We start from the raw sequence: 16,837 nt of genomic DNA on the forward strand, positions 1-16,837 counted from the left end.
CTGATTGGTTTTCTCCATGGAGAGAAACAAGGGCAACCAGCAGCTCCTGGGCTCATATTTTTCATCCAAGAGTAAGGGTATTGGGCTTCCCTGGTGGCGCAGTGGTTAAGAATCTGCCTGCCAATGCAGGGCACACGGGTTCGAGCCCTGGTCTGGGAGGATCCCACGTGCCGAGGAGCAACTAAGCCCGTGAGCCACAGCTACTGAGCCTGCGCGTCTGGAGCCTGTGCTCCGCAACAAGAGAGGCCGCGATAATGAGAGGCCCGCGCACGCCGATGAAGAGTGGCCCCCGCTTGCCGCAACTAGAGAAAGCCCTCGCACAGAAAGGAAGACCCAACACAGCCATAAATAAATAAATAAATAAATTTATTAAAAAAAAAAAAAAGAGTAAGGGTATTATTCTCCAATTTAAATTATTCCAATTTAAATATCTCCATGAAAAGACTCTAACTGGCCTTTGGTTTAGGCCATTCACTCAGTCCCGAACACTGTGCTTAGGAAAGTGAGACTGCGTGGTTTTCAGCATGGGACAGGTGCCAATCATAGACCAAACACATCAAGTCAGCAGAATCACGTAGGAAGAGGGTGGTGGTATTATTTAGCTAAGGATGCCATAACAAATGACCACAAACTGACTGGCTTAAACAACAGAAATATATTGTCTCCAACTTTTGGAGGCCAGGCCGGAAGCCTGAAATTAAGGGGTCAGCATGGTTGATTCCTTATGAGGGCTGTGAGGGCTAGATCTGTTCCAGGGCTCTCTCCTTTGCTTATACCAGGCCATCTTTTCCCTGTGTCTCTTCACATGGCATTATCCCTGTGTTCATGTCTCTCTCGAGCATTCCCCTTTTTATAGGGATACCTATCACCTCACTTTAACTTGATCACTTCTGTAAAGACCCAATCTCCAAATAAGATCACATTCTGAAGTACTGGAAATTAGGAATTCAGTGTATGAATTTTGGCATGACACAATTCAGCCCATAAAATTGGTTCTCATTTGGACAACATGGTTGAGGTTTCCCAAAAGAATGTAAGATGTGTTTCTTGAATTACAACCTACCTTATTTACTGTATATTAATTATGTAACTCAGTAGCTTCTGCCAGATGGTATTTAACCAGGCAATGTTGTGTATCTGAGGTCCACACAATCTAGAGATCTGATAGTTTAGTGCCCCTTAATATTTTCTGCCTTCTTCACTACTTTTCTTTCTGTGTTATTTAAAATGGCTCCTCCTTTCAAAAGCTTTACACCATATCACAATATATTATAGTACTTCTGTTTTCCTAAATCTCAAGAATAGAGATAATTGTACATGTACTATTTTTTCATAGTATATAGATTTATTTGAAAAAAAAATTTGTCCCCATTTGTATGTTGTTCACGTTACAGTACAAATAAGCACCTGCAGATGAGGATGTTGGTTAGTGTTTAATTTTCAGAGTCAGCACAGTGTTTTGGATGGATGACCAAGTTAAATAAATGATTCTGATATCACCAACCAGCCAGCATGACAGAAACAGATCATTAAGCCTGTAATTTTCACAGGTAATAAAGATCTGAAAATAATCACTGAATTCTTTGCCCCATCCTATGATTACATATTTAACTCCCAAAGAGGCAAACTAAAACCATAAATCTATCTCATATTTTCAGAGATGAGTATATAGTATGCTTCAAATTAACTATCAACTTCCATTTGTCAAGTAGTTATATTAATGAAATAGCCAGTTTTATTTTAATGGCTGTAATACTGGCTTTTTTGGTGTGACTTCGTCATGAACATCATATTTGTGGTTAAATGACAAGGCAAAATTGGCAACATATATTAAAATGGAACCAGTCTTCTAATATTAAATACTGCTAGCCAATGCATAATTGATAATGTTACAGAAAACAGGGGTTATACAGTGAAGTCAAGTGGAAAGCTTAATGGTAGATGATTGATGTACAGACATGCTCTAAAATACAAGGAAAAAAACAAAGCAGCAAGTACAGGCCTGCTTGGAAATAGAGGCAGGTAGAATGCCTCTGTCTGGTTTTCAGCCAGATTAAGGTGACTCTTTGAATAAAAGTCAGTAATACTAAACTTTGTGAGTACCAGCTGCAGATCCAAACTAGGAAGCTGAGTACATTAAAAATATATAAGCCCTTCTGGCTACACACATGGCACAGGATCACTGCCAATAGAAAGTGGTTATGTCATTCTCCCCAGAGGCATTGGACAAAAGAAAGAGAATCAGCAGGGGAAATTTGGACGTGTGGAATCTCCTAATTAGAGGAAAAAAATATAAAAAGCATTGATCTGAGTACTTGCTGGTTCTGAATATTTATCATAATCACTGGGTGAACCTTTGACATATTTTAATTCATGCCACTCTACTTCCCTTATTCCGATTTGCTAAGTCTAGATTGAGGCCCAGGGATGGTGGTTTTTTAAAAAAATCCTCTAAGGTGATCTATCTTTTCTCCTTTCAACTTGCCCCCTTACCCATCTAGTATTTGCATATCCCAGATGACTGGTGGTCAGTTTCTGCTCTCAGATGACTTTGAACAGGGAAAGGTGAGTTGGGGAGGAACATCATATTTTCTTTAACAAGGATCTAATAATCCCTATTACATATTTTTTACTTCACATCTCAAAAAGTCACTGATAATTTGAAGTGGTTCTTCACCATCATTCCATGTAAAGTGCTCGTGTTCAGATCATGGAGGAATGCTCTTTATGGTAAATTGGATATGGTCAACTAATTATCAGAGAATATTTGATTTTTGCTATAGCTAACTTATGCTTGCAATTCTACTATGGTTTAACAAATGGATCTACATCCTAATCTGGTTTTATCCCAATAAATACATTGCCATTCAATCTTATCTATGATCTACCGGTTAACTATTTCTAACCCTCATACAAATTGTATTCATTAAACTAAAACTTCTTTCAGCATCAGCGTTAAATCAATCTCTAATTTGTAATACTGCTTAATTCCCGTGTGGTAAATATTCCCACCATGGCCAATTTCAAGCTACAAATGGGACCTTAGTGAATGAGGAGTTGGGAAGTGTATTAATTTCCTACATCTGCTATAACAAAGTACCCCCAAACAAGAGACGTTTATTCTCTCACAGTTCTAGAAGATACAGGTTAAAATCAAGGTTTTGTCAGGGCCATGCTGTCTCTGATATCTGGAGGGGAGGATCCTTTCTTCCCTCTACCTACTTCTGGTGCTTGACAGTTATCCTTAGCATTCTTTGGCTTATAGATGCATCACTCCAGTCTCTACCTCCTTTGTCACATGGCATTTCCCCTCTCTGTGTTGTTGTGTCCAGGTTTTCCTCTCTTTATAAGAATACCAGGCCTTGGGTTAGAGCTCATTGTAACCCAGTATGACCTCATCACCCTTATTTCCAAATATGGTCGCATTCATAGGTTCCAGGTGTTAGAATTTCAGTATATATTTTAGGGGGATATAATTCAACCATAACAGGAAGGGAAGTACAGTAGCATGCCATTATACAGTATTTCCACCATGGAGATACAGTATATATATATATGTATATATACATATATATAAACTAAAAAGCATATTTAATGGTGTTTCCAAATAAATAACAAGTGATACGTTTTGAGTATTTTAGTATTTATTGCCTTTTAAATATAACAATAATTATAAATTTATATAATTTCATTTTAACAACGGCTATATTTAACAGTTGTCATGCGTAACTCTTGAACATTTAATAATTGACTCCTATAATGTGGTATGAGGTAGTTCTAATGCACTACTGATTGGAAACATCATATAACCTAAATCTGAAAAATATGATATTGAAAGTGGGAGTTAAGGGAAACTAGAGAAAGTCTTTTCCCGGCCTGAATTATTTCTCCTTTTATTACAATGCTAAACAAAACTAAAGGCATGTTGCCCATTCTGTCATGATTAGTGAGGGAGACTACAGTCAAAACAAAGAATATAAGCAATTCAGATACTGCGCTCTGTTTGTAGACAGCCTTCTATTGGTATTTCTCACATGTTTGCAAATCTTGGAAACAAGGCACTGACTGCCCTTTTTTTCTGAACTATCTTTCAAGAATGTTTGTATAGCCACCACTTTGGAATACAGAGATGTTGTCTCCCAAATGACAGGTTTGTTTATAGCTTGGAAGATAGAGATAGTGTTGTTTCCAAAGGGCAGGACTGCTTATGCTTCATTATATTAAAGACACTGTCTCCCACTGGAGCAAAGTGCAGCCACACTTACTGACCACTAAAAAATATTCTGGTGCTCTAGTTCTGTGATCTTCTTCTCTGCCTCAACAGTGAGTGTGCAGATATCATCCATCCCTCTTTGAGTCATGTGTGGAACATGGGGTTTCAGGGAATGAGTACAAAAATAATGATACTCTGGCTATTGACATTGCTGTGAGTAATCAACTCTACTTGTTCTCTAACCCAATTTGTTTTCTTCTCTAAGCATACGTGAAAATATGGTCAGCCTACTAATCAGCTTGCATGGAGAGGTATATCTCAGACCCTCACTGCTCTTCACATACCCTTTTCTATTGAGCTTGGATTACCTCATCTATAATATTTTGTTAAATGAGCCTAAATTTAAGGCTTCCTCTATCCCTTTTAGAATTATAATATAGCACAGTATTGCTCTTTTTTTTGTTTACCCTGTGTTTTCAGATGATTGTAAAATTAACAACAACAAAAGTTCTGAGTCTTACTTGTAACTTCTGTATGACAATATCTGGTAAACTTTATATTATATCTTGACTCAGAATTATCCTATTTGTCTTTTAACAAAAAGTCTTGTTGTATTTGTGCATTGACAAGACAATGTATGCTTATATGGTCTATGTATGTGTGTATGTATCTATTGATCTATCTATCTATCTATCTATTTATCTATCATTGATCTATCTACCATCAATCTATCATCTATCTCTACCTTAGCTAATTCTAGAATGCAGCCACTTTCTCAGTCTGTGCCAGTGGCTATATCACTTTACTTCTCTAAGCCTTAGTTCTCACATTTATAGAGCAGGGAGAGTAATACTGTCTACCTTTTATTGTTGTTATGAGACTGAGGTAAGTGAATTTAAGTAAAGCAACCAAAATCATTATTTTTTGGATGATCTTGTATTGATTATGTACATATACTAGATGTTATTTCAAATGTGTTTCTTTAAGACAAATTAATTAGTTAACTCACTGGATCAATAAAGATATAGTGAATGTCTACTATATAGCAGGTACTTTTCAAGGCACTGAAGATGATATATACAGGTCTTGAGTGTCCAGTATGTAATAGGCTTTTCTAGTAACTGAAGTTATATCAGAATATATCAAAAAATCTTTGCACTCATGGAGTTGATATTCTTTGGGAAGACAGAAAATGAGAGTTAAAAACATTCTCTATTATTAAGTAGTGTTAAAGTACTAACTGAAAACAGAGCAATTTTAGTCAGAGAGAAATGTGGAGATCTATTACATCTTTGGTCCCCAGAGGCATTTCTGATGAGTTGACCATTATACAGAGAGCTTAATGGGATCAGGAAGCATGTGCATGTCTTGAGAAAGTGAGTTGAAGCAGAGATGTTATTAAAAGCAGTGGATCTGAAGCATGGGAATGTTTTGCATTTTACAGGAAGATACTCATACCAACAAGGTTAAGAGCCATTCACAACATGATGTGTGTGGTAGAAAATATAGTGTCTGAGGTAGTGAGGACTCAGATCAAGTAGAACCCAATTTAGAGCAGGGTAGGGACTTTGGAGTTGGGAACTTTGGAAATGTGAAATGTTTCAGAATAAAGAACAAGTCAAACAGGAACTGTATCTTTCTTTTGCAGCTTTTAAATCTGGGAGAACATGAAGTCTGACTGATGACTTCAAAGGAACTCAAAATATTAGGATGGAGAAATAGAAATAAAATACACTTCCTAACATGCTGTTCATTTAGAATTGAGTGAACAAAATCTATGCTTGTTTAAAACTTTATCATATAATTTTATCGTTTTAAGTTTACCATTTTAGTTTTAAATTGCAAGACATTAATCATTCATAAACTTGGATTTTTAAATTATAATGTCACAATATACTGATGTTCTCATTTTTCATGAAGTGGATTAAACTTACCTTTAACAGTGTTTCCTTGTGCTCATCCCCAAGCAAGGAAGAACAACATATATTTTGTTTGAAGATAAAATATAACACAAGAGGCAAAGTGAAATGGTTCTTAGTTCGGAAGCAATTTATTAAAACCACTTTGATTTTGTCCAGGAAGGTTGGCTCCACCTTAGAAAAGTTGGTCCTCACATTTTTAGCTTCAGCTCTGTGTATAATTTTCTTTCCATGATCATTTAACGGAGATCCCATATTAGCCTCTTAGTCTCACAGAGAAGGCGGTAACAATGACTGGGATTTGAGATGGATTTCAGTGGAGATTCAACTACAGATTCTAAATGTGTTTTACCCAGAGGCTACACTTAGGTTCAGAGGCTTTGTATTTCAAAATGGAAAATAATTCATGTAACATATGTTTTGTTATCATTTGTGGAAGGCAGTATATGTCCCTTAGTATGAAATGTCCCTAATATTTCAAAATATGAGTTAATAGAGTTAGGCCTGCTGTTAGTGGAATGCCTTGTGTAACTTCAGGCATTCAGAAGTGAAATAGGGCAAGTCCTGATTTTATGGCAAAGACTATTGTTATGATGGTGGATGCTGTTGGATTAAAAATTTTTGTAATTATTCATTGACTGGAGTATACTAAATTAGCAGTAATAGCCATTTATTTATGTAGTATTTATTTATGTGGTAGTATTTATGTGGTGGCTTCTGTTAGAAAATATTTGGTGGATGCTTCTATAGCTTGTGGGTTAAATGTTTTTATTAGAATAGGGCTAATACCTGGTATGTTTATTTCAAATCCAATTCAGATTAAGAACCAGTGTGAGCTTGTTAGTTCAATTATGGGTCCTGAGATAATAGTCAGTAGAACTATAGTAAAATCAATAGGGTTATTAGTATGGGAAGGATATAAACTAACATTTTCGGGGTATGGGCCTGATAGCTTATTTAGCTGACCTTGCTGTAGAATGTGGTGTAATGTAGTGGCACGAAGAATTTTTAATTCAATATTCAATTCGTATAATTCTAGAAATAAGAGGGTTTAAACCGCTTTTATTTACTCTATCAATGTAACTCTTTTGTCAGACATATTTCTTATGTTTGTGGTGGGATGGTTGATACGATGATCGGTAGTGAAACATGTCACATACATAAGGCTAGTGTTAGTGGTAACATTTTTTTCGTAAGAGACGTATAAGTTGATCATATGAAAATCATGGGTAGGGTTTTAGAATTCATACAAAAAAGATTGTTAGAAGAAGTGTTTTAATGAGGAAATTGTGTGTAATTCTGATATGTAGGGGTTATGAAATACTCCTAAAAATAGCATTGTTGTGGAAATTTTTATTATGATGATGTTGGCATGCTCTGCTAAGAACATGGTGAATGGCCGTGCTACGTATTCTACATTGAAGCCAGATATGAGTTCTGATTCACCTTCTGTTAAAGAGGTTAAAGGGGCTTGGTTGGTTTCTGTGAGATTAGAGATAACTCATATTATGGCTAGGGGTCAGGATGGGAAAATTAGTCTTAGGTGTTCCTGTGTAATAATTAGTGTTGAAAGTGTAAATGATCCATTTATTTGTAGGACTGATAAGAGACTAACTGCTAATATTACTTCATATGAGACAGTCTGGGCTACTGCCCGTAGAGCTCTGATAAGTGTATATTTTGAATTTGAAGCTCATGCAGATCAGATGATGGAGTAAACAGCTAGGCTTGATATAGCTAGCATAAATAGTACACCTAGCTTTGTACTGACTAGTGGTTAGGGTATGGGAAGAGGAATTCATATTGGGAAAGCCAGGTTTAAGCTAGAATTGGTACAATAACAAATATAGAAATTGATGATGTTGATGGTCATATGGTTATTTAACAAATAATTTGACTGCATCAGCAATGGACTGCAATAATCCATAGAGGCTGATGGTATTTGTCCCTTTTTTGGAGTTGAATATAGCCTAGGACTTTTCTTTCAATTAATGTAAGGAATGCTACAGTGAATAAAATTAGAATGACTAGTGAAAGAATGTTGATTATAAACCTGTCATTTGGAGGAGGAATTGAACTGCTGGCAATAAAGGTTTAACTTTTATGCAACTACTGGGCTCTGCCACCCTAACAAACCCTGTTCTTGGGTAGGATATGGATACGTTAATTGAACTGATATTATATCATCAATTAGCTTGAAGGCACTTTTGTAAGGTAGGCCTTATGTCTCTTGTCCTTTTTGCCACACAGCTGAGAGAGCTAGTTGCCCCCAAATATCCATACTCACTCATATTTCGAGTTCTCACTGTGGTTGGGTTGGCATCAAGTGACTCTTTCTGGCTGGTAGGCTGTGAATTGAGGTGATGTGTGTCTGTTCCTGGATGAGGACTCACTTCTCCAAATGCACTTGAAGGTGGAGCAGAGTTGCTTGCCTTTAGTGAACTCTGAATGAACAAACACTAAAACATTTAATTTCTAATTTCTGTGGGTGTTGATTCTATAGCATGCCTAACATTATGCTGACTAAAATAGAAATTGGACCCTGAGGGAAATGCTGCTGAAAAAATAAGCAAACAAAAATATAAACTTAATTGTATGGTCCTGGCTTAGTAGTTGGGTTGGGGAAAGTAAGGAAACTGATATCTAAGCATAAAGAGATGGAGACTCATATTAGCAGTAGCAAAACACGTGGGAAATTATTGCTTGAAATCATCTGGAAAGGAAATTCTTTGCCTCCTGAACTTGCAGCTCTAGGGGAGGAAGTTAGAAACATGGTAAGTTTGTGAACATAGCTATGGCTTGCATTTATCAAGGTCTCAGAAGAAAGTGACAGTCTCTAAAAATGACTGCTCAATTTGTAAGTGTTCAAATAAAAACAATTTCAGACTTTATTTGTAAAGTTTATTGCAAGAGGCAGGAAAGGGACTATTGCAATTGTTGGAATGTCAGAACATTCCAACCAGAAGATCTGCAAACATCTCAAAAGTAGGGCAGAAAAGGGCTTTCCTTTTATCAGGAGGAATAAACAAGGATAAAAAGAACCAAGTGTGGGAACATAATGCACCAGGAAATGCTTTTCCCTGTGATCAGCAGATTCTCACATTTTTGAAAAAGTTCTTAAGGATAGGCTGTATGCTCCCTCTGGCTAAGGGTCGGTCAGTGTTCAGGGTCCTATGAAGACAGAAACTTAACTAAAGTTTGGTTATGTCACTTAAACAAGCACTTTGTGTTGATTCATAGGTGATGACAAAAAGTTCCACTACTACTCTTTCATGAGGCAAAGAATGGGATTTGGAGATTCTGGCCTTGTTTTGCATAAGTAAACAAGGTGTGTGTGTGTGTGTGTGTGTGTGTGTGTGTGTGTGTGTGTGTGTGTGTGTGTGTGTGTGGTGGGTTACCATAAGTCTTATACTAAGTCGTAAGGGGAAGGGTGTTCTTTGCAGCCAGGCTTTCTTTTCCATTACACCAAAGGCTGGGGGGATTTCTTCAACCCAAACTCTTTTCCAGGAGCACAGATATCAGATACTAAGTTAAACACTGTTGCAAGCAAAACTTGAGAAAGATTCAACTACTGACAAGAGTAGGAAAAGTCAACCCGTGTTAAGAGCGCAGGTGGTAACACATGGTATTACAAAGACTGAACAAAAAAGCCCAGTAAAATTTCTCAAAAGTGTGGCACAGGTTAAATGTTCATCATAATAGATTCCAGGTAGCTTCCATTAATTGAAAGGGGATCAGGTGGGGCAAGGAAGTGAAATCTCCAAGAAATAAAGCAGATTTTAGAAATACGTCTCAAAAGAACTTTGGGTGTGGTAATTAGCACATGGAAAATCCTGGAACCTAATAGGCGAGAAGGCAACTAAAATTTTAAGGAAATTTTGCTGGCAAGATATTGGACTAGAAAACTTCAACTGTTTGAGATTTTAAAAGAAGAAAACAAACACACAAACAAAAAACCTTTGGTCCCTGAGCTTCTTCCTGTAGGAACTGAGCTGAGAAATCTGGCAGACTACAGGAAGGCACCTTTCCCATTACCTGCCTGATATGTAGATGAGAAATTCAAGCTATAGATAATCCCAAGAGCAGAACAAGGCAGGAACCAGGACAATAAGGACTTCGGAGAGAACTGACTGTCACATCTTGTCATGAACCCCACCTCCAGACCTAGAGTAGGAGTGCTTCGAAAATATCTTCCCATTGACATTCTAGAATGGCTGCAGACCAGTCACTGACAAGATAGGACTTTATTTCCTTTAAGGAGGAATGTGTGTGTTCTATGTGTGGGAAGAAGGAATCAAAGAGATGCCCTAAGTAAAAATGTAACAAAATAAAGCAAAATAAGAATCAATTAAAGCTTATAATATTAAAAAAAAAAGAGATGCCTGGTGAATAAGACAGATTTTTTGCCTTTTTTACCTTTCTTGTTCTCTACCATGGCAGCCTCTGTAATCTGCTATGTAGAAGGTTTATATACTGTACGGGCCAGTCTACAGTATATAGACTTAATAAATGCAGACCACATGAGAGTAAGAAATAAACTATTCTTGTGCTAAACCACTTAAACATTTTTCCTTTTTTCTATTCTTGCTACTGCAACATAGCTGAACATTTTACTATTTATTGTAAATTATAAACCATGTTTGCTATATTATCATTACTTCTAATCCCAGCTTCACCATTTGTTTCCTGAGTTCTGTTCTATAAATTTACATGCAACATTCACACACATTTCATGTGTACATATTATTTTTACTCTAAGTAACATGTGTTCCTCTCATTACCAAATTCTCTATTTATAGAACTTGCACTGAAATAATAGCTATTCACCTTTCCTTTCAAATGCAAAAGAAATACTGATTATATACTGTGTGATGGAAAGTGTTCCTTTTAAAAACGGCTCTCTAGCACACTACAAACTCCAAATTTATAATCTACTCAGATTTCTTGCAAAGACCTTAAGCCTATTAAATTCCAAATAAATAGGAATTTTTTCTAATGTAGTACTGTTAGCAATAATTTAAATATACAGAGAAAGTAGATTTTGTTACTAAAACAAGTATAATATTACTTGTTCAAATCTTGGTATAGAAAAAAATGATCATTTTATTCAAATGGAATACACTCAGGTGTGTTGTCATAGTCATAATGTGATACTTGCAACTTATAACTATATACTTGTAGCAATCATATAATAAATGAAATAACTGGCTATTAATATTGTATTTATTAAAACATTTGTGATGTAACTGTATAGGAAGTATAAAATATTCAAGTCAACAAGCATTTATTCTAAAATAACATTTCTTGCACATAGGTATGGTTATAGGGTTCAATCTATTAGATATGCAATGAAAATTATATCTGGTTTCATTTCATGTTAATAAATAAACTTCCCTACTTTTTGTGGCATTTTATGAAATCAATGAACATTAACACATTCATTTTTACGTAATAATAAGTATACCCCTTTGCTTATTAAGTGTTAAGGCAGTTGTAAACCTCCATGGGATGCCCTATGTTTATCTTCATACTCCACACTGTCTCCATACTCAAACTACTTTCTTCCCAAAATTTCTAGGCTGTGTCTGATATATACGGTTTTGTCACCTATGTCATAAATCTAAAAACTGACAGAATAAGATGACAGTTATTGTAGTAGAAGAATCTCCATTCTATAATCCTTTCTCTGCAATAAATTATTGTTTGGTTTTCAGTTTAACTAAAGAACTATACTGATATGTAACTAGGCATTAATCATGTAACTTCTCACTCATCTCTGAAAATCTGCTGATGTTAAAAAAGGAATAACTCCATTTCCTACTCCCTTGCTACTCAAAATGTGGTCCATGTATCAGGCACATCAGCATTCCCCAATAGCTTCTTGGAAACACGGAGTCTGAAGCCCTACTCAAAACCTACCAAATCAGAATCTACACTTTGGTGATATAGCCATGTGATTTCTGTAGCTACATTAAAGTTGGGAATACACTACTCTGTCCCCTGCAGTAGAATTCATGTTTTTCCTTTGATAAAACTGAGAAGAAAATAGGTCATAATGAATTTGATTCTGCAACCGAAATTTCCTACATAAATCTGTAAAAAGAAAATAATGTTTATGGGACTTCAGTAGAAAGAAGCTTCTGCCCACCACCCTCCCACCCTTTTTTCATGAAGGCTAATACATTCCTGCTTCATCATCCATTAATACTCTTTGTGGAAATATACCACACATTAAGTTGAAGTTCTCAACCTAATAACTAACCTTCCATCTCTAAAGTAGTGGTTTCAGACATGATCATAGCTCTGAAAAAGTATTTCTGATCTCAGATTAGGAATGAGAAAGAGAAAGAAGTGATTTCCTCTCTCTCTTAAATCGGTTACTCATATTTATGATGCACAAGGGAAAAGCAAGGATGATATGTCTACAGTGTTATGGGAATATGTTGTATATAATATGCTATTCATTCCATCACTCTTTTTTTCCTATCATTCAGAGAAATCTAAACTTTATTCTTTGTAGAGGCAGTGATTTGTATAAGAATTTTTTTATAGAAAAATCAAAGAAGCTGTTTATGTAAGGCAGTTAGGAACTTGCCTAGATAGAAATTCATTGAACTAGAAAATATGTTCCAATTGCCATTCAAGCTTGACAACAACAAAACATCGTTTGAAGAACCAGAAAAGGGCCTTAGAGAGCAATAGGAGAAAATGAAAATCATCATTCTGAGTGCACTAAAGAAATTAGCCTGAGATAGACTCCGCCTTCTGATATTCATTTACATCTTAAAAGGAGTCCTAAAATAAGGTGTAGATGAATGCATTTTTTTTTGACAAAGTTCAGTAAAAAAGAAAATATTGGATTATAATAATTGACTTTCTGCAGGAGAAGTTCACTTTATTTTTAGAAACACTCTTTTTATTGTTATCTAGTTTAGATTAAGCCAAAAATGTCATTGTGATTATTAAGTTCTTTGCCTGCAATGTATGTTTGTGAGATAATGAACCACATTTTCCCACTGTATAAACTACACCATGGAGACTAAGCAGCACTTTTAGAAGCTGGGAAAAATCTTTTAGGTCACTGGGATACCACTTAGGAAACTAGCACTTATTACACTAAACGATACCCTAGTTGCTTGGAAAGGTCAACATAGCTTTCAAAAAATTATGACCCCCTGAGAGCATATTGCTCAACCATGATCATGTTATTTGCAGTGCATCTGGCTAGATGTTTGTAAATAAAGATCTTCATGTGGTGTGGTAAATTATGGAGTATAAGAGAGTATATTGTATGAGAATAAGCTAATTCAGTTTTAAAGATGACTATTACATTATATGTTTATATGAATAAAGCAAATGTAGTTCATCTCTTTTCTTTCAAAGGTAAATATTTCCATATATCCTATAAAATATCACAACTAATAGGTCCATCAGATCCCAATTCCATACTTTACTCATAGGCATAGATAATTATCGATGATTTATGTATATAGAATGACAATATGTATTTGTAACTACTATGTGAAGGCATTAGGATGTGATTCATGCACATTATTTCCATCCTTACAAAAGTATTTAGTATACATTAAATAGTATGGGTTATGAGGTATAGGATGCATAAGTTTTATTGCGATTTTAGTATGTGCCAGGCACCTTATGTGACTTATCATGCTTGCTCCTCCTAATTATTCTAAGACATATTGATGGATAATATATTATTATGTGCTTAAATATTTAAGGATATATTAAAAATATGGCCTTTGAGAGAATAAGTAAGTTAAATTGTGTAGGTCTTCTTAACGTTTGTTTGGGTTTTTCTACACTATACTACAGAGAAGTGGGTAATTCAATTTTGAGGAGAATTGGGTATTCACAAGGAATTTTTTGACACTTTGGAAATTTGCAAAACCAAAGTCAGCTACAGTGTAAATCCACTCTAACTGCATTCCTTGGGGTGAAGTTTTGTAAGATTATCTTACTTGAGTGCAGATGGGGCCTGCAAGCAGAGCAAACTCCAGACCTGCTTCACTGGTCATTTTCCACAGCTCACTGATTGTTACAGTTGTTCCCAGCCAGATTAAAAATTTATTCCTCATTCCTTTACTTTAGCCTGTTCAAAATCAATGCCCAGATTTCCAATACTGTTCTTACCTTAGTCCAGGAATACTACCCTCTCTCAACTTGGATTACAAAAGCAACCTCTTAGCTGATCTCACTGACAGCTCCCGTGCTGCATCTCATATCATATTCCATATTTCAGTCAAAGAGGGCATTTAAGAAAACAAATTGAACATTGCATTATCCTTTGAAGCACTAATGAGCGTATTGACACAGTGTCTGAAACACAGTCAAATTCTCAATTTCTTTGTTTTAAGATCCTTCATTATTTTGAAACATGGTCCTCTGACCATTGGTAGTCAAACTACCAATCAACTGTGAGGGTAGAATAAATACATTTTCAGACATTCAGACTCTCAGAAAAGTGACTTTGAGACACTTTCTTTAGGAAATTACTGGATGATGTGTATGCCCAAAATGAAGAAGTAAACAAAGAAACTAGGAGATATAAGTTACAATAAACAGAATAAAGAGATAAAGGGAATTCTCAGGTCAGGACAGATAGGATGACAGCTGTATACAGGATATATGAAATAATCCATTAAAATTGAAGTCAGTTATATGACTTGGGAGATGTTTCATTAGGAAGATAAATTTTATATGTTATCTACGTATCTCAACATAGTAGAGGAATGTGAGGCAGTTGGAGAGTTTGGAATAGAAATTGTGATAGAAACATAAAACTAAACAAATGAAAAGAAACAAGATAATTATTCATATCAAGAAAATAAGCATTTTTCATGGAAATAGAAGTAATCATACTTTGCTGTATGGTTACATTTTGAATAGTATTTACATACTCATAACATAAATCTTGAATACTTATCTAACCAACATTTTCATAAAGTGTTATTGGAAAGATGGATTGAGAAGAAGAATGCGTTGTATCATAAATGAGAGATAAATACTCATGAGCACCAGGAGGTGAAGTTTAATTTTCCCATTCTGATGTCTCAATTTGATATTTCAATCTGAGGAGCAATGATGGAATTATGTAAACATGGCAGTGTTCCTTACCTAATGCTAATTTATACTGTAATGGGAAAATCAAGAAATCCTGGTAACTAGAGAATACATCTCTCCTATAGTTTACACTTTCAAAACAGTAAAAACAGTTATTTGTCCTCAACTCTCATCTTTATTTCAAGCCCTCCAAATTTTCTACCAACCTGATAATGGAGTTATCCAGACTAATTGTGTCTCATTCCTTAATTACTTTATGATTAATTTGCCTGTGATACTTTCATTATAATTTTATTAGTGTAACATGGTTAACTAAGAGTGAAATACATACAGGGTAGTTTTAATGTGGGCTTGGTCTTTACTTGTTCTGAGTCTAATTGGTATCTTGGCTATTCTCATATTGAAGTCAAAGTAATGTGAACTACTCCAGTGGTTTGAAAAAAAAATTCTCTAAACTATTCCAATGGTTTGAAATGTTGTTTGACAGGAAAAAAAACGCTGCCATGTTTCTGATCTTTCTCACAAATCTTTGCTTTCTAATTGGGAGTGGTGATGATATTCACCTCACTGAAAGTCATGTTTTAGCTCTAAAAGTCCATGTTTCTGATCTTTCTCACAAATCTTTGCTTTCTAATTGGGAGTGGTGATGATATTCACCTCACTGAAAGTCATGTTTTAGCTCTAAAAGTCCATTTCTATACTCACCTTCCAGATTTTGTACCCCTGTTCCTTCCTGTAACAGAGATATGCACTTTTACCTCACTGCACCAAATTTTGCCATCTGTAAAACAAGAGGATGGAACTATTACATAATTTAGAATGTTATTTTTAGCACCAACATATGCTATTCTAATTTTTAGTGATTAATAAGGTAAATCATGCATCTGCTTTTTTATAAATTAAAGAAAGTATATAATTTCAAAATATATTTGAAAAGTTGTATAGAACTGTATCAAAATTTATAAATATATAAGGGGTTTGTTAACTTCATCAACATAGAATTTAATAAATCATATAGCTGTAAATTTAGACATTAAAAATTTCAAAATGAGTAGACAAATATCTCCTTGATTTTCTGGATGTTATTTTAACATTGTCATGTGCACAGTTATAACGAAAATTGCTTTACATCAAAGACATGATTCTTCATGAAAAGTTTAAAATTTACATAAAATATATTTAACTTTTAAATTTGTAAAATTCAAAGATATTTTAAAGAATTAATTTTAAAAAGTATACTGAATGTGAAAATTTACATGGAAAAGCAAATAAAAGCTCTCATTTAGAGAATATATTTGAAATTATATTTGTTAACTAAAATTTTGTATCTCATATGTTGGATGATAAGCTATTAAATACAAAAGCACCTTATCAGTGCCCTTTTCTGATTGGGTTTTCTTTCATATAAAAAATCATGAAGCAAGATTTCTGGGGTTTTTTGTTTTGTTTTGTTTGTTTGTTTTTGCCTACATAGCTGCCAGATATCTATGTATGGAGGGACTTTTTTGGTGTTTATAAGTAAATGTGGAGAAGAGTGATGTCAATATGGTACAGTAGGAAGCTCCAGGCCCTAATTACCCCATGGAGACACAAGTTACAACCAAATGGACCAAAATACATTTTT

At 35.0% G+C, this 16,837-nt stretch overlaps 1 pseudogene; it reads right to left on the minus strand.

Moving 5' to 3' along the window:
* Positions 1–7,376: 7,376 nt before the first annotated feature.
* LOC137765966 (NADH-ubiquinone oxidoreductase chain 1-like) lies at positions 7,377–14,168 on the minus strand (annotated as a pseudogene).
* Between the last annotated feature and the right edge of the window lie 2,669 nt (positions 14,169–16,837).

The sequence above is a fragment of the Eschrichtius robustus genome, chromosome 6 (genome assembly GCF_028021215.1).
Source record: "Eschrichtius robustus isolate mEscRob2 chromosome 6, mEscRob2.pri, whole genome shotgun sequence".
Taxonomy (NCBI): Eukaryota; Metazoa; Chordata; class Mammalia; order Artiodactyla; family Eschrichtiidae; genus Eschrichtius; species Eschrichtius robustus.